The sequence below is a fragment of the Notamacropus eugenii genome, chromosome 1 (assembly GCF_028372415.1).
Source record: "Notamacropus eugenii isolate mMacEug1 chromosome 1, mMacEug1.pri_v2, whole genome shotgun sequence".
NCBI classification, from domain to species: domain Eukaryota; kingdom Metazoa; phylum Chordata; class Mammalia; order Diprotodontia; family Macropodidae; genus Notamacropus; species Notamacropus eugenii.
In genome coordinates, this window is record NC_092872.1 from 513,770,002 (window position 1) to 513,780,524 (window position 10,523).

Here is a 10,523-nt window from a genome sequence, read left to right on the forward strand (position 1 = left end):
GAGCAAGTCATTCAATTTTGTTTGCCTCAGTTTCTTCATCTGTAAAAGGAGCTGGAAAAGGAAGTGGCAAAGCATGCCAATATCTTTGCCAAGAAAACCCCAAATGCGGTCATGGAGAGTTGGACATGATTGAAATCTCAACAATAACAAAAATGTTCAAAAGAGCATAGTAGGTAGGATAGAAAGACACAAGGAAAACTGTACCTACTCTCAAGAAGCTTACATTCTGAGGGGGGAAGAACACAGAGAATCTGTGGACTTAGCAGCCATTTATAATATGTTGTCATAGTGGAAGGAACACTGGACTTGAAGTAAGAGGACCTGGGATCAAGTTTCAGTTCCTCCATTTACTAGCACTGTGACCTCAGGCACATCAACTTCCCCTCTTTAGGCATCTGTTTCGTCATTTGTAAAACAGATATAATGATATTTGAGCCATCTGTCTCACTGAGTTTCAAGGCAAGCCCAATAAGCAATATGTGAATGTGAACTGAGAGGGATAATGGAATAGTAGAGAAAGAGCTGGACTCAGAGTTAGGAAGACCTAGGTTTGAGTACCACCTCTATTACAGATGACAGTGTGATGCTGAACCTCTCACAGTACCAGTCAACTCTTTAAGAAAATAAAGTGCAAAGAAGGTATGTATCTTCTTTGGCAGAAGGAGCTCCCTACACTGAAGAAATCACAAGTACAAGTTTTATTTAAAGCACCTATTATACCAGCCCTTGAGTCAAGAGGACCTGACCCTGGGCAAGTCACCCTTTGCCTACAAACAAACAAACCACCTATTCTGTGCAAAAGCACTGTACTGGCTATTGGGAGGAGAGAAAAGATCTTTCAATAATTGCTCCTACACTCTTGGAACTTACTTTGAGGGACAGTGGTATGGCAAACAAGTAGGTAATGATATACAGTAAATATGCACTATGATATAAATATATTGAGAAACAACCAGGAGTGGTGGATAGGGAGCTGGCCTTGGAGCAGGGAAGAGTCTCCCATCTCACAGAAAGGCCATGTGACCCAGGGCAAATCTCTTGAGTGTGCCAACACTCTCTAACATTGTATTGTGACTGCTGATATCCATCAAGACACAAATCTGATACTGGCCCTCACCAAAAAAAAAAAAAGATAGATAATGATATTATACAGTAGGACAGGCCAGAGGCACAAGATATACAAACTACTTTGCCAGGTGATAGAAAGGAAGGGTGAATTTCCAATTTCTATGAAAAGAACATGTGAGGACATAGCACTTGAATTGATCCTTTAAGGATTTGGAAGTGAAGTTGATATTTCAGTGTAGAAGATTGTGTGAGAAAAGACAAGGAAGGAGAAAGGAATTTGTAGCCCAGTTTGATAGGAACATAGTGGAGCACACATGGAAGGGAGAGGCCAGCTTTTGGAGGGCTTTGAATGCCAGGCAAATGAGTTTGGGCTTTAGAATATTGGACAGGTAATAGAGAGCCACTGGAGAGTTTTGAGCAGAAGAATTCAATTAGATCTATGGCAAAGGGATATTTGAATCAATATCAGGTGTGATATTGATTACTGGGGAAGGATTTGAGAGTACTTAAGTGTGGAGTCATGATTTTAAGGAGATGAGGTACATGGATTATTGGAAGCAGAAATGAGAGGAGAATTAGCAAAGGAGAGAAGCTGTAGAAACAGGATATAGGTTGAATTTATAAATGTATGCATACATTTGTACGTATACACATATATTGTATATGGTATATATGTATGTGTGTATATATATTTATATACGTACACACATATTGATTAATGTCCTCAAGCGTCTCCCCACTCAAGTCCATTCTACACTTAGTTTTCAAACTGATCTTAATATAAACATATTTATCCACAGATATATGTTTATCTATACATATACACAAATTTATATATACACATACATATATTTCTATACATGCAGATAAAAATATTTATGTAGACACATAAATATGTTTATATACACATATGTATATATGCTAATATGCGTATATGTTTGCATACACATATATTGCTCTTATGTATGTGTATACACACTCTCTCTTTACATATATATACCTTTATAGTATATACATACACACACACTCATGTGTAATGTAGTATGCATAGCTTAGATATTATGATATGGTAGAAAGAATACTGGTTTCATAGTTAGGAGAACTGGAACGAAGTTAAGGCTTTGCCATAGAAGTCCATTTTCTTTGGCAAGTCTCTTTATCACCCACAGCTTCATTTTCCTCATCGGTAGAATGAAAGGTTGGACCATATCAGGATTTTTAATTTGCTGTAAACAAACATGTTTATTCAAAAATCTTTTGATAACTCCATTTTAGTATTATTGTTTCACTTTGTAGTCTTTTGTATTTGATTTTTTGTATTTTAAAACATCATTCTGAAGAGGGGTTCATAGGATTTGCCAGAATGCCAAAGGAGATCATGACATAAAAAAGGATTTGCAATCTTTGGACCAGATGATCTTTGAGGTAGGATTCATCCGGTGCCAGCATTCTACAATTCTACAAAGAGGCATTTTCAGGAGTGTGTTGTTTCCTTCCCACATATGGCAAGTTTGGTAAGGCCAATTAATTCACTTATAGTCTAATCCACTTCCACAAATCTAGTCCATTGCCTTGGAGTTTCTTAATGTACCCTGATGCCAGGGAGAGCACATCTTCCTCCATTTGGTAGAAATTTGCTGCCTGAAGACAGCAGGGGATTACAGCAGTAAAAGTGTTGGTGTAGTTTGGAACATAATGCAAGGTTATTGTTAAGGAAGAAATTCTCCTAAAGGCATTCAGCCATAGTTTTTAATATAATTTTGGTTTTTGGTAAAAGTTCTTCGAGGTAATTAATCAGTATTTATATTTCAAATGCAACAGCTGCCTAGCTGGAAAGATGCGGGAAATGGAAGCTGGTGGTAATAACACAGAACACATTTTCTCTTAGAATTGGCTGCTTATAACATGTGACAGTGTTATGCTGCTACATAAGAATTGAGACCCACTTGCTCCTTGAGTAATCCATTGCTCAACTTCATTAACCACAGGAAGACATTAAGTGAATGTAAAGACTAGAACAGAGCTGGAAACCATATGTTCATCAGCCTTTAAGCTACAGGCCCACGTTATATTTTATGCCACATCAACTGTGCATCAGGTTTTATTTCCTGAACTCATTAGAAGTGTAGGTCCAAAGGTGAACCTCAACTTTCCAGAAGCAAATAGGATATGATATAATTTGCTCTGAGAACACCTTTCAGCATCATGGAGAGCATAAGTCTTATCTATTCTGATTAAGCATTAAGGATCCAATTGTCTTTAAGAATTTTATGAGATCCTCTCCTGCTTACCAGGATTATGCCAATATGACTTATTCTGACGATTGCCCTCTGGCATGAATATAGCTTGCTTTTCCCTTTGGCTATTGTCCAAGCAGCACCCACCCCTACCCCACCCCCATCTCTGACTATTGAACTATTAAATCTTCAAGCCCCAAATCAAATAGCACCATGAAGCCTTTCTGGGTCTTCTCAGTCAGAAATTGTCACTCATCGTGAGTTCCCAAAGCATTTTCTTTCTCTCTTAGATACTTATAATTTGATTTTTCTGTTAAGTTTATTTGTATAAGCACTCACCTTATCTTCTGTACTAGACTTCAGGGTCCCTGTTTTAAATTTCTCTGTATGGCTGTCAATACCTAGCATAGGGTTTTGCATAGAGTAAACACTTAATAATATTTGTTATTGAATGAGGGGCCCACAGCTGGAAGAGGTCCCAGGAATACCCCTTAGAGTAGTGAAGTTATAGAGTAGCCTCAACTTTCTAGTAGGTACTTAAGGAAACTCCCCTCTAGGAGACTCCAAATAATGGGCCTGGCTTCCTTCTCTCTATTTCAACTCATGCTGGGTTTCCATTTTAAAAATGCTCTGGACCAAACATTTTAATACCTTGACATAGTTATAGTACTTTTGAAATTCGATCCATGCTCTACATATGGCCCTCTTGCATTCCTCCCTTTCCTTGAAAAGTCTGTCTTCACTTCCTTTTTTCTTATTATCTTCTTAACCTTCTACAGTATGGCTATCAGCCTAATTGTTCAGCCAAAACTGCTCTCCCCAAAGTTGACAACGGTCTCTTAATCACTAAGCCCAGTAGCCTTTTCTCAATCCCCGTCCTTCTTGACCACTCTGCAGGCTTCAACACTGTTAATCACTTTCTTTTTGGTACTCTTTTCTCTCCAGGTTTTCTGCTCTCTCCTGATCTTTCTCTTACCTGTCTGATCACTTCCCAATCTCTGCTGGATCTTCATCCAGGTCAAGCTTGCTAACTTTGAGTGTCCTCCAAGAGCCTATCCTGGGCCTTCTCTTTTACTTCTATACTATTTCAGCTGGCCATTTAATCAGCTCCCATGGATTCAATTATCATCTCCATGCAGCTGATTCTAAAACTTATTTATCTAGCCCCGATCTCACTTTTAACCTCTTGTCTTTAATCTAGAACTGCTGACTGGACATCTTAACTTAGATATCCTCTAGACATCTTAACCTCAATATATCCCAAACTGAACTCATCCCCTCTTCCTAAGTTCCCAAGTTGAGGCAGCCACCATCCTACCAGTCACTGGTGGCATCTACTGTTCCTCACTCTCTTTCATACTGCATATCCACTCTGTTGCCAAATACTGTCAACTCTGTCTTTGTCTCTTCATTTTATCTCTATGTCATTTCATCTGCCTTTCACTCTGTGTGTCTGGTCTCTGTCTTTATCTGTCTACCATCTCTCTCTGTCTCTCTCTCTGTCTCTCTCTCTCATCTATCTCATAAAATGTCAAGAGCTAGAGTGAACCTTGGCAATTGTGTACTCCAAATCTCACATTTTGAAGGGGAAAAATTGAGGCCCAGGGAGGGTATATGACTTACCCAAGGTGACATGACTAATAAGTGGCCAAGCTGAGACTTAAATGTATTGCTTTTGACTCCCAGAACATAATTCCTGCTGTCACTCTTGGCCACCTCTCCTTGTCCAAAGGTTTAAACTTTGACTTGGAGCACAGAGTTTCTAACTGCCCTACTGTCTTTTCCTGGTTAAGCTATAGGTTTACGGTGTCTATTATTAGACTGTAAACTCTTCTCTATAATTAGGCTCTAAACTTTTAGATAGCAGGCACTTTGCTTTGCATGTGATCTGAACAATACTAAGGTACTGTGAGTATCCCCACAACAGCAAGATCATACTTTTAGATTGAAAATAACATGTAAGTATAAATTTGGCTCTCAGCCATTAGATGGAAAGACTGTTACAGCACAAACAATTCAGTACCACTAAAATATAATAATTTTAAATATAAAGTAGCAATCTGAGGTAGAGGGGAAAGGTCAAACATTCTCACCCAGAGTACATTGTTTCCTGGTTTAAAATGGAGAAGACAGCATTTAACTAGAACTGCTTCTCATAGTCTGGGAGCACCAAGTACAGCCAATTGTTCTTCAGAAGGATGGCTTGGATCCAAATGTGACCCACTGAGTAGAGTATTTGCCTCTGCAGTGACTTTTTAGTTCTCCAAATAAGAGATGAGAAAGTAGTTGTTTTAAAATGGTAACTCCCTGGGGAAGAGGGAATTGAAAGAATGGACTTCAGAATCCAGCACTTCTGAGATGGCACCCTATCCTCCGTGATAAATGGCAGCATTAACAAGGTTTGGTTGAGAGGAAACCTACAGATTTATGACTTCCTGTCTCCGCCAGCAGATGTCATTATGGCTGACAGAACAGAATGCCTTTCAAGAGAGAACTGGGGTGGAGCTAGGCAAAGAGAAAGAAAAAAAAATAAGCAAAAACTGGTATTCCTTTTATCATCATCAGTATCGTTGTTATTTTTAGGACTGGATTTTACACTAAACAGACTTTTAGGCATTCGTTGAGCTCGCATATCCCGTGATTTATATAGAAATGAACAAATAAAGAGAAGGTTATTGGCTTGCCCTGGAATAAGAAACCCCACTGGTTTTGCTCCCAGCACATTTAAACCCTTAAAAATAAGACAGAATAAAGTGAACACTTTGAACTGAATAAACCCTCAATTTACCCCAAGACATTATCTTGATGGGCATTTAAATGATGTTTACTTTAGAAATAGAGCAGCTGATTCTTAACCTCCTTTGATATATACATACCATTTTACCCATTTTTATAGACTGTTATTGGCATTTTATGCACCTGAAAAATTTCCATGCATTGTAAAGTGGTATAAATCCAGCAGTTATCATGGGGCAGAAGTCATATAAATAAATAAATGTTAATGCTAGTATATACACTAGGTAATTACAGGTCACATTATTTTCAACACTTCCTACTTCCTAGCTTTACCTGCACATTTATCCTCAGCTGGAAAACAGGTGCTTCTCCTACTTCTTTTATTTCCATCTGGCACTTGCTTACAATGGAATCCCAACTAAAAAGAATCATTTGGGCCCAAGGAATAAATGTTCCAACTATGAGATAGATTGAACTGCTGGGCTTACATCTTTCTTCTTAACCCCCATCATCTAGAAGTCATCTTCCATTATACTACCACTGGCAATTGTTACCATTGTAATTAAGAGTCAGGGCATATTTATTTCCATTCTGGCAACTTCCCCCTCATCTTTTCTTACCCCTTTTCAAGATTTCTAGATTAGTCTCCAAAAACTTACCTTTGGGGGAAAGAGTTGAATTAGAGAATGTTCTTCTGAGAATTATTATCCTTATTATTACGATTTGCTAATGCAATAGATGTGTTTAGCAAAGATCTGTTTTCTATGGTCTTAGTTTCGGGAGTGTTACAAAGTGAGCATGTATGGCACTAGTCACATACCCATCGATTTTTACAAAGTTGATGTCATATGTTAATGTCCCATTCATTTCCATTCATTCATGTTCCATTCCAGTCATACAAAATGGAGGATGTTATACTTGAGTAAACTGAGTTACAGTAATTTATGCTTCAATGAAACCTCTGGGGCTGAGAACCAAATTCATGTTGCTCATTTTCTTTCTTTCTTTTTTTAAAAATATGTTTGAATTTCAAGCTGTTTTCCTCCCTCCCTCTCCACCCTGCACTGTAAAAGACTAACATTTGACACAGACACACAAATATACACATATAAATACATATATAAGCACATATATGAAACTATACAATACATACATAAATATATCAATTCTTTCTCTGAAAGTGGGTAGCATCTTCCTTCATAGGTCCTCCTATTTTAGCTTTCACTTTGTGTGAGATCATGATTGCTAGCCCTGCTTTTTTTTTTTATATCAGCTGAAGCATAATACATGCTATTCCAGCCCTTTATTTTTACTCTTTTTTTGTCTCTTATTTTAAAAATGTGTTTCTTATAAACAACATATTGCTGAGTTCTGGGTTTTTTTTAATCCATTTTGCTATCCATTTCTGGTTTATGGGTGATTTTATTCCATTCACATTTAAAGTTATAATTAGTTGTGTATTTCTCTCCATACTATTTTTCCTCATTGTTTATTCCTCCTCAGAAATCTAATTTTATCTAACAACTGCCTCCCTAATCTGCATACCCTTCAAAAAAAATCCCTCCTTTATCATATCCCCTTGTCCTCCTATATCTCTGTAAAAGTTAAGAAAACTTTCATATCTTAATAAATGTATATGTTATTCCTTCTTTAACCCAGTTCCAATGAGAATAAGGTTCCTATATGCTACCTACCCTCCATCCCTAACGTTCCCTCCAGGATAACAGTTCTTCCATTCATGCCTCTTTTGTATGAGATAATTTGCTCCATTTTACCTTTCCCTATTCAGTTTTATCCAAAGATCATCTAATCATAACCAACTCAACCTCAAGCTGTCCATCTATGTATACTCTTTTGAACTACCCTAGTGATGATAACATTCTTAAGTTACAGATAAAATATTCCTGTACAAAAAGTAAACAATTTACCATTATTAAATCCCTTATAATTAGTCTTTCTGTTTACCTTCTTATGTTTCTCCTAATTCTTGTAAGTTGATTTTTCAACTCAGTTCTAGTCTTTTCCTCAAAAATACCTGAAAGTCCTTTAGTTTATTAAATATCTCTTTTGAATTATACTGAACTTTGCTGGATAGGTTTTTCCTGGTTGCAAACCCACCTCCTTTGCTCTTCAGAATATTCAATACCACACTCTTTGGATTTTTTATGTAGAACCTGCTAAATCTTGGGTTATTCTGACTGTAGCTCCACAATATTTAAATTGTTTCTTCCTAGTTGCTTGCAGTATTTTCTTCTTGACTTGAGAGCTTTGAAACTTAGTTATAACGTTCCTTGAGATCTCTTTTAGGCAGTGATTGGTAGATTTTTCAATTCTGTTTTACCCTCTAGTTCTAGAACTTCAGGACAATTTCCCTTAATTTCTTGAAGTATAGTATCTAGACTCTTTTTAAAAATTTTAACTTTTAGGTAGTCTGACAATTTTTATATTATCTCCCTTCAGTCTGTTTTCCAGGTCAGTTGTTTTTCTGATGTGATGTTTCACCTTCTCTTCAATTTTTTCATTAATTTTCTTTCATTATTTTTCTGATGTCTTGTGAGTCATTATTTTCCTCTTGCCTTATTCTAAGTTTTAAGGAGTTGTTTTCTTTGGTAACCTTTTAGAGCTCTTTTTCCAATTGGTTGATTTTCTTTTCATAGTTTTCTTGTTTTTCTTGTATTACTCTTATTTCTTTTTCCAATTCTTCTTCAACCTCTCTTATTTGATTTTTAAAGTATTTTTTAAAGCTTTTCTAAGAATTCGTTTCGGCTTGTGATAATTTTACATTTTTCTTTGAAGCTGTACAGGAACCTCTTTTGTCTTCTGAGTTTGAACCCTCGTCTTCTCTATCACTCTAGTGCCAATTTATGGTCAATTTCTTTCTGTTTTGTTTTTTTTTTTAACTTTTTAAATGACCTGTTTCTTGACTGTTAAGTTTCTGTTTGAGTTGAGCTGTGGTCCTAGAGTGTGGAGGATAATGTCTCAGGCTTTAGGTTTTTCATCCTGTTGTTTTCTGAGCTCTATCTGGGGCCCTTTGACAACTTGGAAGAACCAGAAGAACTCTTGGTTCTTCCAGTATTCTATAATCTAAGATGTGGACCGAGCCAGATGTGGTCACTGCTCTTCTGGCTCACACCTTGGTTGGTCTATAGTGACTACAGATACCACTCTCTGACCCTGAGCCTGACCAGGGCCCTCAACACTGCTACTACCACAAACACTCTTGCTCCTTGCAGTCCTTCAGGTGTCTGTGAGCATTAGCTCTGCACTCTACCCTGAAACCAAAACTAGAGACTCTAGCTCTCCTGCCAGTAACCACAACCATAAGGGCCCTGCCCCCTCTGTAACCGTATTCACCTGCATGTGCACACAGTGTGGGACTGTGTCTGGTCAGCATGTCTGGACCTCTCATCCAGCACCAGTGGTGGGCTCCTAAAATCTTCCCCTGACCAGCTGCGGGACCCCTACATTGTCTGTGGGGAGAAATCTTTCAAAGCTAAGTCTGCTGCCTACATAGCTAAACCCACAACTCGCTATCTGTTGACTTGGCAATATTTGCCAGTGGTATCTGGACTTCACTCAGGCCAGATCACCCCTCCACCCCCATCCCCAACCCCATAAGATCTTTCCTAGTGTCCCCCCACATTGTCTTAGACTGGAAAGTTGCTTTAGTTCATTTTTTTTCATAATTTCCGCCACTCTAAAGTTTACTTTGAGGCATTATTAACAGTTTTGTGGGGGAATTTGGAAGAGTCAAGTAGTTTCCAGCCTTATTCCACCATCTTCCCACTGCTGCTAGTTTTTGACACCAGATTTTTGACCCATAAGTATAATTTGTTGTGCAATCACATTTGAGTATATTCTTTCCTGGAACAAAATGTCCAGCTTCTTGAAATAAATAAGGCCCCAATTCAGAAATGTTCTGAATCCAGCTTGAATGGCTTTTAGAGACAATTGTTTAATTTTCATTGTAAACATTTATACCTTGAAAATCAGCAAACATCACAAATTAGGGCTTGATACTTAAGAAAGTAATGGAGAAAATGTTAGTAATGAAGACTCAACCTTCAAATTGAATAAGAATGTCATAAATACCATTTGCCCCCCAGAGAACTGGGTTTTAAACATTTGCTAGTTCACTGTTGACCTGACTCCACTGAACAAAGATTTTTAGAAAAGTTTCAAGTCTATAAATCATCCCTAAGTAATATCTACTGGGTGACCACCCTTAAGAACCTTATGGCCTGAGTGATGTTGGGAAAGTGTAGGCCCTGTGACCCAGAAGCAGCTGGAGAACTCATAGGGAAGGTTCCAAAGTGGATACCAGCTGGTAAAGATCTCTAAGCAATCCCCACCTGTGAACCATCTGCCCAGAGATACCTGGCATCTCAAATGTCTACACACCCTGGGAAGAGTTCAGAAACCTAAGTTACATGAATGGACTGGTCAGGAACAGACAGAGTTCCTGGAGCCCCATAAGCACAT

At 37.9% G+C, this 10,523-nt stretch overlaps 1 long non-coding RNA gene across 2 annotated transcripts in view; it reads left to right on the plus strand.

Moving 5' to 3' along the window:
- Positions 1–10,523, plus strand: part of LOC140519963 (uncharacterized) — a 47,793-nt gene that overhangs the window by 5,611 nt on the left and 31,659 nt on the right. The window lies entirely within an intron of this gene.